Here is a 20,305-nt window from a genome sequence, read left to right on the forward strand (position 1 = left end):
GACTACATGCATTAGAAAGGGTAAGGAAAATGACTGGAAGAAAATGGAGTAAAGTCTGGACACATTTTGATCGTAAAAGACAGGCGACCATCCAGATGTCACGTTTTTGCAGCAGTTCAATGACAGTTTAAATAAAGCTGTTTAAATAATAAACCCCCCGCATCATCTCCAGTGAAGTGTTTCGATTGCACTTTTGTGATACACTTTTATACCAACGTGTCTGAAAAACCACCTCAAGAGAGCGTAAATATCTTTTAGTCAATTACACGTAACTGTAGACTCACTTCTTGAAAACGAGTGAGTCAACATTACCCTCTCTGAGCAATTTCTATATTTATTATTATATTGTTGCTGTTGTTCACTTATTTTGCTCAGCTGACTTTTTTACTGACTTAATTTTCCGCTGTTGTTGTGTTGTTTACATAGTTATATTTATAGTTTTTTGTTGCATTGCTCTTTTTTCTTATTTTGCGCTAATGAGTTTACTAAAACAATTGCGTTTAGTAAAAGGGGAGTTATTTGAATTTTATACCGTTTAATAGTTTTATATTGTAATTAGTTAGGAAAAAAGCGGTTTATTTGCCTAAATATGTGTCCTGTATTTTATCATTATCATCTTAGTAAAGGAAAAATTACAGTATTACAGTATTTCAATGATCATGACATTTCAAGAAAAAGTATTGGTATCAGAATTGGCGATATTAGCCCTGTATTTACTTGGTATCAGATGGATACCAAAATTCCTAGTATCGCTCAGCCCTATCAAACATATAACATCTGCATGAGAGTGCTGCACATGTGAAGTGTTGACCCAGTCATTTTTGTGTGGCAGATATTCTACTGATTAAGTGGATGTGAAGCCAATGATAATTGCACTGTTAGGTTGGTAGGTGTGCACCTGCATGCCTTTGTGTACGTGTGTGTGTGTGTGTGTGCTGCTTGTATCCGACACACTAACTAGACAGTTTATTTGGATTACAACCAGTTTCTGTTGGCTCGTTTGAGGTTTTTTACAGATATCATTAACAGTTTCCCTGTAGATCCATTTCTAATCTAATACAACAGGGCACCACGTAAACTGCACTACTGTCCTACTCCGCACCACCGTATAGAGGCATTGTCGTGACTTATCGCCTGCGCACACCTTGAATACAGAGAGACGATAATGAGCTGCTGCAGCAATGTGATGTATGGGTGTTTTATGAAGGGTGGAGACTAAACAGAAAGTAAGAGATGGAGCAAAAGAGCAAATACTCCTGTCTGTCTCTCTGTCTTTCTGCAGGGCCCCCTTGTTAAGAGATTAAACGCCACACTCCTTGTTTAATAGGATTGCTTGGCAAAGACCAGTGTATGTATATGTGTGTGTGTGTGTGTGGCTGCATTGTGGGTGGGGCTAGGGTGGGAGTTTTAACTAGATTGCCGGCACAATATTAATTCTATTTTCTCCTGGCACCACATCACACTGTCTTCTGGACAACATGTTTTTCTGTGTGTCTCTATTTCATATATCATACACTTTGGAAAATAAGGAGACAATTCAAAAGCAATACAAAGACGGATGCAGTGCAGAGGAGATGTAATCTGAGGTGAATTGAGGAGGCAGATCTTCAGCTGTACGTTGTGAAAGTCGATGTGCGTTAGTCACCTCATATGATCATGACAAGTAAGATGTGAATAAATACAAAGTTAGCCAGTGTAACTCTCGTCTACAAACAAAGTTTCTGCCTCATAAAAGACACATTATCTGTAATGGACACTCATTCGGCCCACACAGCAGGAGTGTGCATGGAGAATTCTATCACTGAGACACAGATAATGATTAAAGGTTATAAAATAGAGTCAATGTCTGGAATGTAAGTAATTCGCACAGGAGTGGCTGTAATACCCCTATCAAAAGTTTTATAAAACTTTTGATTAAATACCATATGCTGCTGATGCTTGTTTGTGCCCTATTTTGAATTTTCAAAAGATGTTTCTGTGATGCTTTAAATTCAGATTCAGATGATCATACATTTTGTATCCAAGCAAGGGACTGAAAAATGCGCCTGCAGTTCTTCAAGTGTCCACTTGAAGCTGTCTCCCAAAGTGAGTCAATACATGTAGAACCTCAACTTTTACCAACCCGGACTTCCACCACCCAAACAAAAAAGTTTGTGGAGGAAAATCTCTCCACTGGGTCTCTCCACTGGGTATCATGTCCCGGAAAAGATCTGCCAAACCAATCAAACTGTCTGGGTGGGCTATGCAGTGATGGACAAATACACTTTTGTTGAACTCAACCATTTACGTTATATTAATAATTAAATATATGCATACTTAAGGACTTGGCCACTTTTTTGTTTAGTCAGTGTTGCATCTTTTATGCATCTATCATCAGCTTAGTCAGACAATCATTTAATTAACTTATCACTACATAATAACCATAAAACCTACTCTTAATGCGCAAGACATTTAATTCCCTAATGGTACTATTCATAACAAAAGTTCAAGTTTATGCAGTGAAGGTCTAATTATGGAAGACGTATGTTTACTACAGCCCTATTCGCAAAGGATGAGAATTACCTGGACACGTCATGTGATTCAGAAATTTCTGTGGAAGACTCTGTGTGCTGACATCTTGACTTTGCACCCAAACAGTTTTCCACATTTTGATTTATAACGCAGCCTTCAAATCACTTATGATTACTCAACAGGTGTTGGGCCGTCCCTTGTACTGCGCATGAACCCTTTCAATCTTTTGTGTCATGTTGATTTGGTCAGCAGACAAACTGCGACTTCCTTCTCGCCTCTCACACACGGATTCAGCTTCTCCTCAGCTATTGTACATATTTCAGCTCAACTCTATCCTCCGGGCATGAGCGGCTATTGTTGAAAAGTTCTCTTGAGGTGGAATACTGTGATCTTATTTCTGTCAACAGATATCATCTTTCAAATGCTGCAGGATTTAGTTATTATTACTGAAGGAGCAATAAGAAAGAGTCGTGAACTTGAAGCATCTAAAGCTGTGACCGATTTCACCTGCCCCATAGTGTTTATGAAAACACTGTCTATCAGTCATGCTGTGAGTGCGCTGTGTGTGTGGGTGGCTGCTCTGTTGATGTACTGTGAGGTTGAAAGAGAAGATGAGTGACTTCTCTTTGGGTGGGCATGCTTACAGTAGTCTGCACCTAGTAAGTGAAAACCTGTTATTAAAATAAAATAAAATAAAATAAAATAAAATAAAATAAAATAAAATAGAATAAAAATGCATGCTTCCAGTGATGAAAGAATATTAAGTCAAATCAATTTTCCACTCAGAAAAGCAGCAAATAGGAGTGTGATGTGCCCTCATTCCCGATTATCTGTGTCAAATTCATCAAACAAATTGTATCGAACAAATGTGCATTTGTGTGTATGTTTACATCTGCTTACGTGTTGCATTTTTATAAGCAACTGCTTCGTGCTCAGTCTGAACACTACGGAAGCCCTAAGCGGTCATGCATTCATACGTATTATTTCCCCCATTTCCCCGTGATAATGAGTTAATTTACCTCATTATCTCGATATATTTATTTTGAGAGTTCCATCATACGTGGATGCCCTTAACACTAACGTTAGTAATAATGTAGTAAGAATAATAATAATAGCCTAATATAATAGACCTACTGTAAGGTGAGCTGTTATAAATAACTTATATGTAACAAATATGTGTGAATGCATGACTGCTTAGGGCTTCACTACACTACACTACTGTTACTATGTACTATTTCTTTTCTAGGAAAACGCAGAAATCTCTCACAGATCGGACATTAAGTCTTAAGGATAAATCAACAGTGTGTATTGGAGCTACAGAATTTTGTTCCCAATAAAAATGAGTGCACTACACCATGAGGGGGGCTTGTACCGAGTTATTTCTTGGCCAAGTGAGCAATATGTCATTATAGTTGAGGGAGTTACTCCAGCGCTTAGCAACCTTCAACTAGAGCAGGCTGACTGAAGTTAGCGTAACAAACTGACTGTGGTCCCTGAAATTCACTGAAATTCACAGCAGATTAATTTCCCCTGGGATGTCTGACCGCGGCCTGAAGCAAGCCAAGCAAAGTGACATCTGTCAAAGTTGCGACAGAGGAGCAATCCTCTCCTAAATTAAAACTAATCAGAGAGTAGTAGCAGAGCGGCATGGCACAAGGGAAGCTGAATGAGATGGTTAAGCTACAATATCTGCGTAGTGTCTGAGTGTTGATTTTGTACAATGCAAGGTTTGAAAGATGATGTTTAAATAGACGAATGTGAGCTTTTTCAGTCTGACCTGAGGTAATTTTATGAGAATGAAGAGATTAAGTCACTGCACGCAGTCTTGGTAATATTACTCCGAGCCTCAATGGTTTCGTAAAACTATCCACATTGTGCAATTTTATGGTATGATATGGAGCCAAGCCTTAGTTGGAAAAGGGAAAACATATCTGCGTTACAGACTGGCCTTAGTCGGTTTCATTTTTGCAGTCCATGTGTGGTTTGCATCCATTTCAAGGTTAAGCAGTGGCCCATAAAACGCCTTCTTGGGTCACAACTAGCAGCCGTTCCCTGGAACGTACCACATGCCGAAGCGTCCTTGAACAAGACCCTGAAGACGCTGAGCCCCCAGTCAGTCCATATATGTACCAGTAGGTAGAAAGGCACTGTGCAAAACCAGACCATTCACCAACTCAATTCCAAGTGAGAGTAGACGTGTTCAGTGTTCTGCTGGGACCTTGCTGGGATGTTACCTAGACATGTACCAGACCAGGTACATCATAGCAATGACACTCCTTGATGGCAGCATCCATCCCCAGCAGACACAGGCACAAGTGATCAAGTATCAAGTATTTCAAGGTTTTGTCATGCCACGAGTAAAAGACAAGGCATAAGACAGTGGGTGCATTAGATCTAACTATGATCCATGTCTGCTATGATGTGCAAGAAGCAGATATGGTGGTTGCACCACTATTGCTGCATGAATTTGCAATGGCAAATATCACCTCTGCAGGCAGTGGTCTCTTCTGTCTCTCTTGCCCTCTCACCGCGCCCTAAATCACTAACCTCAATCTTTCCTTTTCTTCACGTGGCCCTCCAGTGCTTACAGTGTATTTTGATATTACCAAGCTACTGCAGGTGCTTCTCTGTCCAATCCCCAATCACTTATGTGTGTATTAAAAATATGGAAGTGGATTAAACGTGGATTGTAGTTAAGCCATGTGCCGTGCAACACCTGTTGTAATGGATGTGTTTCTGTCTGATACAGGGTTATGCCTGTGTTCGGTGAACTACGATGATCATGCATAACCTATATGTCAATTTATGTGTGCCCACTGGCCTCTCTGTGAACACACTTTCCAATTTTACCTTCTTTTTGTTTTCCTGTAAGGAAAGAACAGCTTGAAACCAATAAAACATTGCCTGTCCCTCCTGGGCACCTCTGTCATATTCTCTCATTTCAGTATGAAATGATACATTAACCACTGGCTACAGTAAATTACATTTTCAAGAAAATACAAATCCAAGTTTGCACAGGGAAATTCTCTCAGAATGCACCCCGGTCTGATGTGCGATGGGGGCATGCACATACACCTTCAAAGGAAGAATTGGAAATAATCCACTCTTTGCTCCGTTTTTCCTTTCATTTCTCTGCCTACTGTACTTTTTACTTGTCCTTAGGGATCTCAGTATACTGCTTTAAACCCATAAAAATCATGTAAATCCATTATGCAACATGCCATAAATCTCTCTAAACCTGCACTCGTAATCCTAATCCCAGGTTGTGGATTAATTTAATCCAGTGTTTAGATCTAATCCACTCGTCTCCAGGGCAGCGGAAGAGACAGAGCCATGAGATTAATAATGGTTGAAATCACCCTAATAAAACTGTATTTATGTTCTCATTAATTTGGTAGTTTATTAGAATGCTTTTCCGTTATTCGGCGTTTCCATCTCTGCTCTCTCTCTCTGCTTTTCTACCTCCCTTTACTCCAGCCCCATAGGGTGGTTCCCATAGGGAAATATTCAGAGATGTGATTATGCAGCCTGCATTTCATAATTTGAACGTTTACACTCCATGACTGCATCTCTCATCTCAATCAACAAACACAAACAAATCAATTAAGATGGGATATCAGCCATGTTTACTTTGCCACTTGACAGCAAACTTTGCTGGTGTGCCGAGTCTTCCTCTGCCTCACTCCCCCATCTTCCACAAATATCGGAAGACAAACTTGAGTGCGAGGAAAACACACAATTTTTAAAACACGTTACACGGTGCTGTGTAGAAACCACATAAAAGAAGCCAGCTAAAACCAGACAATGCATAACTGCTATACACACACACACCCACACAAGAAAAAAAGAAACTCAAGACACAACTGTGTTACCACTAATTGCATCAGTTCCATCAAGCCATTCTCAGAGAGCCGCAAACACAAATCAAATTAGCACTTCACATCCTTGTGTCCCCTGCCTCAGATACTGTAATTAGGCCATGACTGAGGGACTAGGTTTTTGCACATAGTCACACATGTGAGCACACGCACATTTGTAGTTTGAATAGTCTGGGGGTATCTGTGCAACTTTCAGAAGTTTCCGTATGTACATATATATATATGTGTGTGTGTGTGTGTGTGTGTGCGTGTGTGTGTGTGTGTGTTGCGATTAGATAAACTATGTGAGTGTATGAGCAGCAGAAGATAAGGGAACAGAGTCTGTGATAGAGAGACGGGAGGAAGGGGTGAGATGTTTCTTCAGAATGCACTCATGGAGTTTGTAGTCAGATTCACACATTTCAGATTTGGCTCATTAAATGACTGTGTCCCTGGAGGATTTTACGCGTCTTTGCTCACTGCTTGACTCGGTGTGTTCACACGGTTGGTGTGTAATTGTGTCTGTGTGTATTCAGGGATAGGCAAATGGCTGTGTACTGATTAAGCATTCATTAACAATGACTTGAGTTAAAAGTGAGAATGTAATGCCCATATACGTAATGCTTTTGCGCCATGTTATTTACATTGTAGACCCACTATGCTGTATGCTATTATTAATGTTGCTGTGTATTTAATAGAAAAAGAAAAATAGCTGGTTTGGGTTAAAATCCACCTTGTGAGTAGACCCCCTAATTGAGATGATTAACTCGTGGAGAGGAAATATTAAGGTGAAAATTTTCTTTGCATGATTTGTCTCTGACTTCCCAAAACTGACCATTAGGATGCAGCACAGGGTATTTTAAATGAAGTTGCTTTTTCCATTATGGTAATACTTCCTACAGAGTTTTTTGGTTAACTCAGTACAGTACAGTGATCAGGCATTAAATTATGACCATTCATATCTCGGTGTCCCTTGTGCCTCCAATACAGCTCCTTCTCATCAGAGAATAGACATGGGTCCTCTGAGGGTGCCCTGTGGTGTCTGTGCTGGTAACAGGATCTTGTTAGTGGTGGCCTTTGGGACCTATGTACCCTTTGGATCATCCCACAGATACCTATGTTTTGCTATTTTTCATGTTTGTTTGTTTTTGAGTTTTTCCTCAACCATTTTTGTGTGTGTGTCTGTGTCAGGCTGCATCCTGCTGGGGATGGCTGCTGCCATCAAGGATTGTCATTGCTATGGGGTGGGGGAGCCTGGTGTAGGTGGTTGGTGCATTAATACCTAGTCCAACAGATTCCCAGCAGCAACATTGCATTGTTACATGATGTATTGTTACTTCCACCACCTCTCAGTGGTCATAATGTTATGCCTCATCGATGTAGCTAAGACAGCAAGGCAAAGATGTTGATGAACAGGTGCAGCTGTGGCATTATGGTTATAAAAGGAACTTTTAGTGGGTGAATTGGCCGCGCTTTTACCCCTCAATTTCCATCATGATACCCTAGAGCAAGGCACCCAGAACCCAAAATGAAAACTAGCTGGGAAGTGGCTGATCATTGCTCATTAGGGACAGTTTAAATTCATTGGTTGCACTTCCTGTTTGTAACCAAGTGAATAACAGAATCTCCAAATCCGAAGAAAAAAGGTGTGTTTCTGTCCATCTCATTAATGGAAGTCTGTCGCTCTCCATTGGTCTCCGTTTTGGTTGCCACAAACTCCCAAGGGATCTATCTGGGCATTCAGCAGCCAATACCTCCACTCTGTTCACCAGCTGGTTTGTGTGTTTGGTGCTACACAGGTAAACAGTTGGTTTATCAACAGCCAGCAGTGCACTGCTGCACCTTAAAACGCAGTTGATGAGAGCAGTTTGTGCTGCTTGAACACATCTAATTTTATTATGTATATTTAACGAGCGAGTGTATGAAAGCCAAATGTTTTAAGACTAGCAAGAGAGGTGCAATGAAGATTGGGTTTTATGTAAATTAGTAAAGACAACAGCGGTGTGTTGATATTTCAGCAATAATATAGTCAGGGAAGGCAGAGCACTGTGCCTAAACTACTGTACATTGATAATGTTGGGAATTCTCCAAGAAGAAAAAAAAGGATGTGTATCAGAACAACCTTATAACAATACAACTGAAAATAAATGTGCATCAACAGCTAAATTAGAATAAACTTCACATGATCTATCGCAACAAAATACAGTTGTAACCTATTTATTCATGAGTGGGATTGAATTAGATTGTATCCTATTTATAGGTCATGTTAGTAAATTAGAAAACCATGAGCTCAACTCAAGTTTCTGTTTCATCCGTTCGTTCTTTCCTTCTCAGGTCTTACCTGAAAGTGATGAGGCCAGTGCCTTGGCCTGGCCGAGACAGTCATACAGACAGAAATACATTAAAGGAATGTCATATAAGCCCATCAAAGCCTACATTACATTAAGCCAGTCACTAATTACACTAACTAAACTAATCTAGTGTAATTCTAAGGCTGCATGGGAAAGCGAAGGAGAGATGAGGTCTAATTCTTTGGAAGGCTTACTGTTATGTGATGCAAGCTCTGTGATTCTCTCATCTCAGAATCATTAATGTGTGCGCGGCGCTTAGGAAAGATTTTATGTGTGTGCACGCGTGTGTGTGTGTGTGTTTTTTTTTTTTTTTTTTTTTTTTTTTGTATCTGAAAGCCTGTGTTCGACTAAGCGTCTCGGAGCGTACCTGGGATCGCTTTGAGATCTGAGATGAAAGGCTCGCTGTAAAAGCAAGATATTTTTCCGGGGAGCCGCTGACCTCACTCGTAATGCCCCATGGTTTCGATGTTTACGCAAAAGCAGAAATCATTCAAGCATCACATCTCCTGCTGAAATTGAGCCCGCTAACACAGATGTATTAGCTACCTCAACTCCTCCTGCAAGTGCTTCAAAGGCTTCTTAATTTTTTTTTATCGTGAATATGTAATGCTGTCTGTTAAAAATATGGTTCGATACCTATGCAGAGAGAACAGATGCGGTGGGGGGTTAAAAGAAGTAGCAGCATGTGAAATACTGATCTGAAACAATAGAGATAGAGAGTAGTTATGTAATAGTGTACCTGAGTGTGTGTAGGGTATGTAGGAGGTACTTCCCTTGCGCTTTCACTCGTCTGAAGCTTTGAACTTTTCCTTTTTCTTCCTGCACCTTCACTCGCTGCTCTAAATTCATTACACATAAATAAATTACTGCGTGTATCTTGGTGTGTCATATCGATGTCTGAAGTTCAATAGATTACCAATGTGATTTCATGCTCAGGTGCAGACATAAATGGGGGTGAGGTACTGTGAGAAACAAGTATACCCAGCCGTTTTCGAGGGGGTTGCAGCCTGACTCGAATTTGCCTCGAAAGGCTCACGTCGTTTATGGGAACATAGATAGATGGCGGACGGACTGAGGAGAAGGGGAGAAAGGCCAGGCGCAGAGAGAGAGATGCCGAAGCCGAGCGATTTGAAAAGACAGATGGATGCGAAGAAATCCACGGCCCATCCACAGACAGAAACTGAACCCCTTGATGATGCTGAAGTGAGAGGCAAGGCTGCCTGTGCTCAGAATACATAGAATACATACGTAGATGACGGTCAGTGTGTGTGTGTGTGTGTGTGTGTGTGTGTGTGTGTGTGTGTGTATGTGTGTGTGTTCATGGACGTGTCAAAGTCTGTTTGAGAAGACCAGACTCTCAAGCTCAAGGTTTCCATTTAGAGCAGCACACACAGTCCACAAGGAGTGTCACCCTGTTTCAACTCAAGCATCCTTAGACTTTAACAATGCTGTACACCCGATGTCCTTTATCATGGCCAACAGATTCCTACTCTGAATCGTAATAACATCCTGTGTAGGTGCGTTTGCGCTCGTACTTACCTGATCGAGCAGCAGCAAAACAGAAACTGGGTAAATATATGAAAAATCAGACCTTCAAGTGAAATCTCTTACCAAGTCCTTATTTTTCCTCACAAGTTCCTCATAACTTGAGTTTTTGTTTAAGTAGTAGCTGTAGCCAGGTAGCTCTAGACTAACTATCTGCAATGGGTTTCTTTTCTTTCTCAGAAAACAACAACAAAACAAGAACAAGTTATAGAATGATCAAGTGATTACACAGAGTGATTGCCTGTAGCTATGAATCCTGCAATTACTAGCATGTCTGATTAAATATGGTAGTACAACTCGACCCAGTATGATTTTAAAAGATAAATGATGAAAAAAAACATGACAGAGCATCTACTGTGTTGTATTCACTGATATATCAGAAAGTAGTTTAATGCAGGCTATCTGACTAACAATACAACTTTGTAAAACTCTGTTTAACAGTTGATTGACACATTTAAGTGACATTTTACAAGAACTATCCCATGAAAAATGATCTCATTTATGGTTAACATAACAACCCTTAGTTAAGCAGTTTCAGCAAATATCTCAAAATGACATGTTCTGATTGGAACATGCTTTTGTAGCACAGCCATTTATACAGGAGCAAAGTGTGCTAATGGTGTTATAGAGTCATAAAGTTGCGTGCAGGGAGGAGGTTGGGCCGGATCGATGGGTCAGTGCTTAACTTCACAAACTGGTATTGACTTCCTCTTTAAAATATATGCCAGCGCTGTTCCACCACAGTAACCAAGTGCTTGTTATTGTAACCATCTCTGCTAACATCTTCTCACCACAACAGCATATGGTTGACAAACCACATCATGAAGGGAACTATTAACACCCAATTTGTCTTTGGTAAAGGACCACCAATGCAAAATGTGTCAGAATTCTGCAGTGTGCAATCCCACTTTATCACGTAGGATTTCGTCATCTCGGGTTGGAGAAACCTGCTGGTGAATCACACCAATAAAGTGCAGCTGAAAGCCCAAATTAAGAGAGCCTGTCTTCCTCCAACTATTACGTAAAACCATTAGAGGAGAGCTGTGATGCAGAGCTCCTCAGCTGTAAAACATATCTTAATCGCTCTCGTTATAATTGGGTCCTATTCATGAGCTATTTTAGGCGAGTCTGTTTAATATAGGGTGGACATATAGAATTATGGTGAATACTGGATTATTAAATTTGGCCAGGGCGTCCATAAGTGAAACTACAATACAGAAAAGAATGATGAAAATGAAATGAGACCGTCAGACAGAACAGAAACCTGAATACTGTTTGAATCCTTATGAAAAGTCAACATTTCTACTGTTAGTAACCACATCCCTAATATGATGATTAAAAGATCTGACATATAACAACAAAGACAGTTGGATTACTAAATGACTGGTTATGTGTTCATGTTGTTGATGACACACATACAAAGTCTCAGTTTACTTGGTTTGTCTCTGTTGTTTTTGTTATGGGGAGCACAAAAGAGCTTTGCTGTTAATAATTCATGAAACAGACGTGGAATAGCTTGTACATCAACAGTGGGAATGGTTCTCCGTGAACCTGTGGAATCCACCCATTGTTTTGTTTTAGGTTGTTTTTTTTTTTCCTCCTAACACCTTGTCCTCTGCTCCCACAGCACCTGTTTGTACAGTAACACATGCAGACACAGAGATCCAGAGCCCTGAGGCACTCCAAATGTGCTAGCAACATCTTCACACAGGGGACCAATTACAACAACATCAGGATGTGTGACCCTTAAAGAATTACTATAACCAAGCACAGAGAGGCTGTACGTTTCAAACAAGGACAGCGTCAGAACTGTGTTGGTGTCTTACAGAGGGTAAGTGAAGTTTCTCTCGCGTACACAGGTGTGATATGTCTCCACAAAGCTATTTGCACACATGCACTCTTTTGTTTTGACCTGTCTTTTCTATGTTTAGTTGTTACCACTTGTTTCATATCTCTCCCTCCTCTCCCTGGAGGCCACAGTAGCAGTGGTTAAATGATGCACCCCACCATCCGTAGTTTCAGGGTCAGTTATTTTTATGTTCCATTAACAATACCTTAACTGGGGGAGGTGTAATCAGGCAGCAGAATCTTACTTAACAACCGAGAGACACCAATCTCAGTGCCGCAGATGAAAATGTAGGGAGTCCTGGGCAGCCGCAGTGGGACAGGACAGCGCTTTGAAGTGAAGCATTTGAAAAAAGGTGTCTGCGATTGATTTCACGCAAACAGGCCTAGGAACTTCAAAAGGCTGAAGAAGGTTTTCCCAGGCTTTGAATTTACCACTCACTCTTAAAACCAAGTGATAAGGCCGGGTTCTAGGAAGGACATCGTGTTGCAGAGCAGAGTGTGTGCTTTTAGTTAGTCAGGAAGAATTTATGAAGACTTGACGTAGGACACAGCAATGATGGACGCGGCGAAGACTGGAAAACTAAAAGTAACTATTATTCAATTGTTTTTTAGCAACCTCAGACATGCAAAAACTGGCAAATACAAAACAGAAATTAACTGAAGAAAATACTCACCACTGTAATGGCGAAACACGAGGTCTGATTTCTGGCTCCAATATTGGCTGTGCTGCAAGACATTTCTTTAAGCCACAGATTTTCCGTGTTAGGTCCTGACTTTCCATCTGCCCCAAACAGCTTTCACTCCTGTGACAAGCCTGTCAATTAATCTAGCCAAAATGCAGCCAAAGAAAAAAATAAATAAATAAAAAAATGGCCCATATCACCCACACCCCTGAAAGCTTGGATTATGAAATAAACCGGGGGGATTTTACCCTTCCTCCTGATGGATTCTTAGCCAGCTCCACAGCCTGCCTTTTGACAGCTAATTATTTCATTAAACATCTTTCGATGGCTCTTTTCGTTTATCTTTCACTGACTTTAGCTGCTTTAAGTCCAACTGACACCCAGACTCCTCTGTTTTCAGTCAGCTCAAATATAGAGCGTTGTCAGAATATATTGGCTTTTTCAGATGAGGCTTTAGTTAAAGTTTAATCATTCATCTCACATTGATTTCTTTCCCTTTTTTGTGGGTTTCTTCAGGTGTTTGCATGTGAGGAGGAAACCTCGGTCTAACCCTAACCCCATACCTCTGTTATGCCTTCTTTGATGGTCTGGGGTACTCCACACAAACACAAACTGCGCAATTAAATATAAATTCTCCCATACAAGCCTTCTCATCTTTGCCTTGACACAAACATCATTGGTTGTCGCTGGCTGCCTGTCAAGAAATACAGACGTGTTCTTCACTGTTCTCACACATTAGCCTCAAACATTCAGACATGATTCACTCCAAAGACAATCACACAGCACTGACTCAATATTTCTGGACAAGTCAGAAATGTTACTCACAGAAAAACATTACAGTATTGAAACCTAGCTTTTCATTACGAGCTTATTGTATTACCACACAAATGTTATCAGTAAATAATAATTGATAAAATAACAATTGACAGCTACCACCAAGCTATAGGGTCAAGGAGGGCAGAAGATGAAATAGTATATAAAAATATTAACTATTTTAAATTAAATTATTACAAATCAGGAAAGTGATTCATAGGTTCAGCCTTGACTGGGCACGTGAAAAGGTTCACACAGATCTAGTGTATCACAAATAACCTCTGCTCTGTCAAGGCCCTGTTAATTTTGAAATATTAATACTTTTATTCTAGAAGTAAGTAATATTTAAAGATTAGCAGCAACTGTTTTTCCTCAGGATGAGAACTTTTGGAGAGATACAGGAAGCAACAGAGTGAGAGAGATGCAAAGGACACCAAACTTCTGCCACTACAGTGAGGACCACAGTCCGAACCCACAGGGCATGGTGGGTAACCTTGACAGGTGGAGTGAAGTTTAAGTGTTGACAGGAAACATCAACACTAGAAACATAGTCCATGATGTCCACTACGTTCAGTTCAAAAGCAGAAACAGAGCTAATATCAGAGGTACCTGGCTGCGCAGGACATGTAACTTACACTGCCAGACCAAAACAAAAGTTACACACCACTTTCACCAAGATCTTGTATTGATGATGGTAGAGTCTGACCACTGTGCAAAGCCTTCTTCAGCACATCCCAAAGATCCTCAGTGGGTTCAGGCTTGGACAATCCATGTGATAAAATGATGTCTCATGCTCCCTAAAACCACTCTTTCCCAATCTGAGCCTGATGAATCCTGACACTGTCATCTTGTACGCTCATGCCATCAGGGAAATCCAAAGATAGAATAACCCGGTCATTCAGTATACTGTATTCAGGTAGTCAGCTGACCTCATTCTTTGGGCATAATGTTGCTAAACCTAGACCTGAGCAACTGCAGCAAACCCAGTGATCATAGTTTGAAAAAAAGATTGCAAGATTGTTTGCAGGTCTTGATGGGATGCAAACTTTGGCCTTCAACGTGACATTTACATTCTCCTTGTCTCTCCAAACTGCTTGATGTGTGGCCGGACGGAGCCAGAAACCTCTTAAAGTTCTGATGTTTCAATGACAAGGCTGTCAGGGCTGACTACTTGGTGCAACTTTCAGTGACCATCGGTCTGACATTCACACTGACTTCATGAAGTACTTAAATAACTGCAGAGGTTAGAGAATAAGTTACAGAGTATTGTACTTCTCTTCTCAACTGTTTAAGGCACTATTATTATGAAAGCCTTAGCTGTCTGAATATGTGTGGCGTTTTCATAATTTTTAAACAATATTCCATCCGTTTCCGCTCTACCAGATGTTTGGTATACCTTTAAACATTTCTGATTTCTGTCGTGGTCAGGCAGTCCATCTTTTGGAAGGACCATAACAGGGCAGAAATGGTGGGTGGATTGTTGTATGATCAACCTGAACTCATATTCCCACTGAACTATAACTATTCCAGCTAACTTCTGCAATCAGTCTGCATTTTCAGATGTATTCCTGTGTGGACATTTGAGAGGAAGAATAACCACAACAAATCAGTCAATAAAATCTGTCCATGGCAATGGTTGCCAGTAAGTAACTAAAGCTTGTAGGTAGTGTTTTGGGCAGAGCTAAGCAATCTAACACAACTTATTAACAGAAAATTTCAAATCAGGATGACTGATGGCTCCCGCAGGGACAAACTTTGCTTCAGGAACCTAACATTTCAGCTCTAAACAACATATCACTCACTTGCAGACTCTCTTTCTCTCTATAACACCTCGCTTTCAATCTGCTTTGATTGCCTTTCTCCCACTAGTCTATTTGACTGGCCATCACTGTCTCTGGCTCTCTGTGTTGCATGTTTCTTTACAGAAGTGAGTGTCTCTTTTGCTTCATGTCTGGTATCCCACTGGACCCTCTCTGCACTCCAATTAGGTTTGTCACTCAACTACTGTGAATGGGATTAAGGGGAAAGACAGAACGTGGGGAGGGAGGGATGGGTGGAGGCAGAGATACGGAGAAAAAGAAGAGAGGGAGGTGGAAAGAGAGGTGGCTGGTGCAGGATTTAAACGTATGAGGAGAAAACAAAAAGTCAGGGCAAAAGAGGAGGAAAATGAGAGCAAAGGGAAAAGAGAGGCAGAAAATAATAGTGAGTGCAAGCAAGGGGCTACAAGTGAACAGCTGGATTTGGCCTGGAGGACTTTTGAATAATGTGGTGCCATTAAAGCAGGATTCATAAACTCACTGTCCTCCCTTCTCCTCCCCTCACCTCGCCGCCTATTTTCCCGTTTTATCCCTTTACTTTAATACTCCCATAACATGCATAGTGGATGCTCTTGCATATTCTCTGCAGAGGATTTACGTTGCTACTCAAACCACATATGTACAATAAGCTGCAACAATGCCTTATACTCCAGCTATTGCAGCGGATAGCAAAAAATAACAAAACGGTAAATGCTTCACATGAAGACGTACTGTTCTGTTGGCTTTAGGCAGCCCTGCGTACAGTAATGTTGTATAAATATTTGATAGGTTAGATGTTGTGCGTATATTATGTTGATGCTGTTGTTGTAGCTGAGGCAAGAGAGCGGAAGAAAACCAGCAGGAGGAAATAGAGCACTGGCAGCTGTCAGACTTTAGCCAACTGACCTGCCGTTGAACTATGACCTGTTCACACACAGCGGCTCACCTTAGCAGAGAAATAATACAAGTCACAAATAATTACATGAAACAGCAGGTAAGACTGGATATACCACAGCAGTAGCATGAGCCAACTGGATAACATACAAGGTGTTCCTTCAAGGAGAAACCCATTTCCTCATTTCCTGTTGTTTTCCATCTTGCCTTTTCTACATTAACGGAATGAGAGCAGTGGCTCTCAACACAGTGTTGATAGATCTTGAGATTATATTGTTTTCAGCTTATATTGGTTTCACCTCGTCTTGCCTCAAAGTAGAGGCATGTGCTGATGAAACTGGATTCCACAACCAGGCTAGAAACTACGAGGTTGTTCTTAAACACCGCATCGAGGGATTTACTCTTAATGCTCAGCATTTCCCAAGAGCAATGCTAAGCAGATGTTACGGTTATACATATATATATATATACAACTCACTTACTCACTTACTTAGCAGTAAACACAACGTTCATCTAGGGGGTGATGGGGAATACCATTAGTTTTATAGATAGTTATGTCTTAAACCAAAGTATGAAACAAAGTTTTTATGAGATCAGGTTGTTAGATTAACAGTCAGGCCTACTGTCCATCCTGTGGTGACCAAGAATCTTTGCTGCAGATTTTACTCACTTATTCAATCCAAGATCTCATGAGGGAGTTGCTAATGACAGCTAAGAGATCAACACATTCAGAGCTACTGATCCTCTGGTGACCTGGAGTTTTTGTACCCAAAGGTTACTGCAATCAATCCAAGAACTAGAACCCAAATTGTTCTGCTATTTGAAAGACGATGTCTAAAGTCAATACTACACATACTATGGGGACAAGAAAACTAGACGCAACCCATCCAGATACTAGATCCTCTTTAGGTCAGCTCTACTCATCTTATGTGGATATTGAATATTAGTATCTTATGATTATTGACAATGTTAAATAAAGAGTAAAACTACTAACATTGCGGTTGTGAAACTGGAAAAGTCAATTGATAACTAAGCTCTTTTCTTTTAGCCTCTATGGAACTAGAGTAGCAAAGTTCACACTAGATGAAAAGTAATTTCAGTGCAATTCATCCTCCGGCAGCTGCTAAAGTTTGCACAGATCTTCAGGTCACTTTTCAGTGCAATAGCAGTTGAGCTATTTTGGCCTGGACCAAAGTGATGGACTGAGGGACAGGCTGTCGTTGCCGTCCCTAGAGAACATGGCTAACATGGCTTAAGAGAAAGAACAAGAAGGGAAAAGAGAGGAAACGGAGGAAAATAAAAAATGAATAATACCACAGAACAACATGAGCCCCAAATAATGTTTTCTTTATTCATATACTTTTTTTTTTTTCCTGCTGGCCCAGACTTCACTACCTCAAATTAAGAGAAAGTTCAACAAGGCAAGTCTGTGCAATAATTTGAAACTTTAAGAAATGTTGAGGCATGACCCATTTACTGCTAGGAGGCAGCCTACCATAGTGACTTCAAACAATGTTGCATTTTTATTTGAGTTCGCTCTGTGGTCTGCTCAATTGCCTCCAACCTGTTTCTGGGACAATGACTTACAAATCTCCCCCGAGAGACTGCGAGGAGCCAAGACTAAGCAGGCATTTGTCATTTTTGATCTGAAGATGTTTGATATGGAGGTGAACAGGTTGCAGTTTGTTGTTGTTGTTTGAAGTGTTTCAATCTCTGGTTTGTGATTATAACGAGTCACATCAGATGAAGAAAATAACTGCGAGGATATCAAACATTCATAATTCCATGTTTTTGTTTACTTTAAGGTTATGAGGGGTTTCTGTAATGAATCCCATTTAAGTTTTGATACTAAATAAATGTTTCTATGTGGCAATATGCTGCCAGGGATGTGACAAAGACGCCTCCTTTCAGACTGAGCTGTTCAGCTCGAGAGAAAAAGAAAAGATATGAACAGTTATCAAAAAGAGATAAAAGGCATTTGTGCTCCTAAGCCAACTGCCGTAGATTCCTCTTTAAACAAAGTCTAAATTACTCTCTGCTATATTATCGGGTGGCTTGTTGTTAACCAAGTCTTTCTAAAATATCTCCACTGATTTCCACAGTTCTTGCTCTTGTTTTAATGAATGTTGTTCTTATTTGTAGAACTTCACAGATTATTAAGTTGTGTTTCTCTCTGTGTATAGCCACTTTCACACTGCACGAAAATCCTGTGTTGTCCCATGTCGTCGCGGGTCTTTTCGGCAGTGCAAAAGGATTGCTGCGGCGTTTCTTCCCAGGTTAAATGGCCCTTCAGTTGACCCAGGAATCTAGTGGCTCAGTCTGCAGTGTGAAATGTACAGCATCCCGATGACATTGATGTACCTGCCTGTCGCATTCTGATTTTGTCAGTGTGCAGCCTGCCTGACTGTCAGAAGATCCAGGGCTGCTAGAGCTGCTCACTCAGATCTCAAAACAGAGTAAAACTTTGGTCCACTTCCATAAAATTAGTCCTTCTGTTGATCTCCCTGCAAACAATCTCTGAAGGGCAGAGATTTTTTTTTACCGTTTTTTTCAATCAAATGTGATGGGAGCGCATACATGGATTAGCCCTACATCATCCTCAGGAAATCCCACGGAACGGGGAATCCTGATGTAAACTGTGCATGCACAATTGTGTTTATATACAGCTTGTACAGCAACATGGCACACCTTTTAATCGATCATTGCAGCGCAAAGGCAAGACTGCTCAGCTCAACTGCTCGGAAAAAGTCTGCGTTGAGCAATTGTGCTTTGCAAAAGGGACAAAATTGCAATGCACAAAACTGATGCTGCTGTCCATTGTTTTCCTCGCAGCGTTCCGGCGCACTTAAATGTGTAATGATGAAGTTGTCAACGCGATGACGTATGAGAGGGAGGAAAAAGAAAGACGCGCAGCTCTCACAGTGCGGGTGCTGACAGTCTGAAAGCCCATTAGCGCCTACCAAGGCAGGTCAGAAAATCCTGTGTCAACCCACAATTTTCAGTGTGATAGTGGTATATGTGTGGGAGTGTGTCTGTGTTGGTGGAGGCATGGGGGGTGCAGGTGGGAATATTGTAAAAAGCACTTTGAACCACGATTGAACCACTTTATCTAGCTTTATTTGAATTACACAACACGAGTACACAAGAAGACCCAAGAAATCTATTTTCTCAATGAGAGTCTTTTTTTAGAGATTACAATCTACACACAGTTTAAACAATTTTGTGACTTTCACTCATTCACTCTGCCATAATTCTTCATGTCATACTTTCAACAAGGTGTTGAAAACATTCCTTAGAGATTTTGGTCCATATTGACATGATATCATCACACAGATGCTGCAGATTTGTTGGCTGCACATCTATGATGTGAATCTTCCGTTCCACCACATCCCAAAGGTGCTCTATTGGATTGAGATCTGGTGACTGTGGAGGACATTGGAGCACAGTGAACTCATTGTCATATTCAAGGAACCAGTTTGAGATGATATGAGCTTTGTGACATGGTGCATTATCCTGCTGGAAGTAGCCGTCAGAAGATGGTACATTGTGGTCATAAAGGGATGGACATGGTCAGCAACAATACTCAGGAAAGGCTGTAGCATTTAAACCATGCTCAGTTTGTACCAATGGGCCGATAGATCCATGCTTTCATGTTGTTTACACCAAATTGTGACCCAAATGTCGCAGCTGAAATCAAGACTCATCAGACCAGGCAACGTTTTTCCAATCTTCTATTGTCCAATCTAGGTGAGTCTGTGTGAACTGTAGTCTCAGTTTCCTGTCTTTAGCTGACAATAGTGTCACCCGGTGTGGTCTTCTGCTGCTGTATCTTATCTTCTTCAAGGTTGGAGATGGTATTCTGCATTCCTTGTTTGTTACGAGTGGTTATTTGAGTTACTGTTGACTTTCTTTCTCCAATCAGTCTGCTCATTCTCTTCTGACCTCTCACATCAATAAGGCATTTTCATCCACACAACTGCTGCTCACTGGATATTTTCTCTTTTTTA

This window comes from Mugil cephalus, chromosome 2 (assembly GCF_022458985.1).
Source record: "Mugil cephalus isolate CIBA_MC_2020 chromosome 2, CIBA_Mcephalus_1.1, whole genome shotgun sequence".
Lineage (NCBI taxonomy): Eukaryota > Metazoa > Chordata > Actinopteri > Mugiliformes > Mugilidae > Mugil > Mugil cephalus.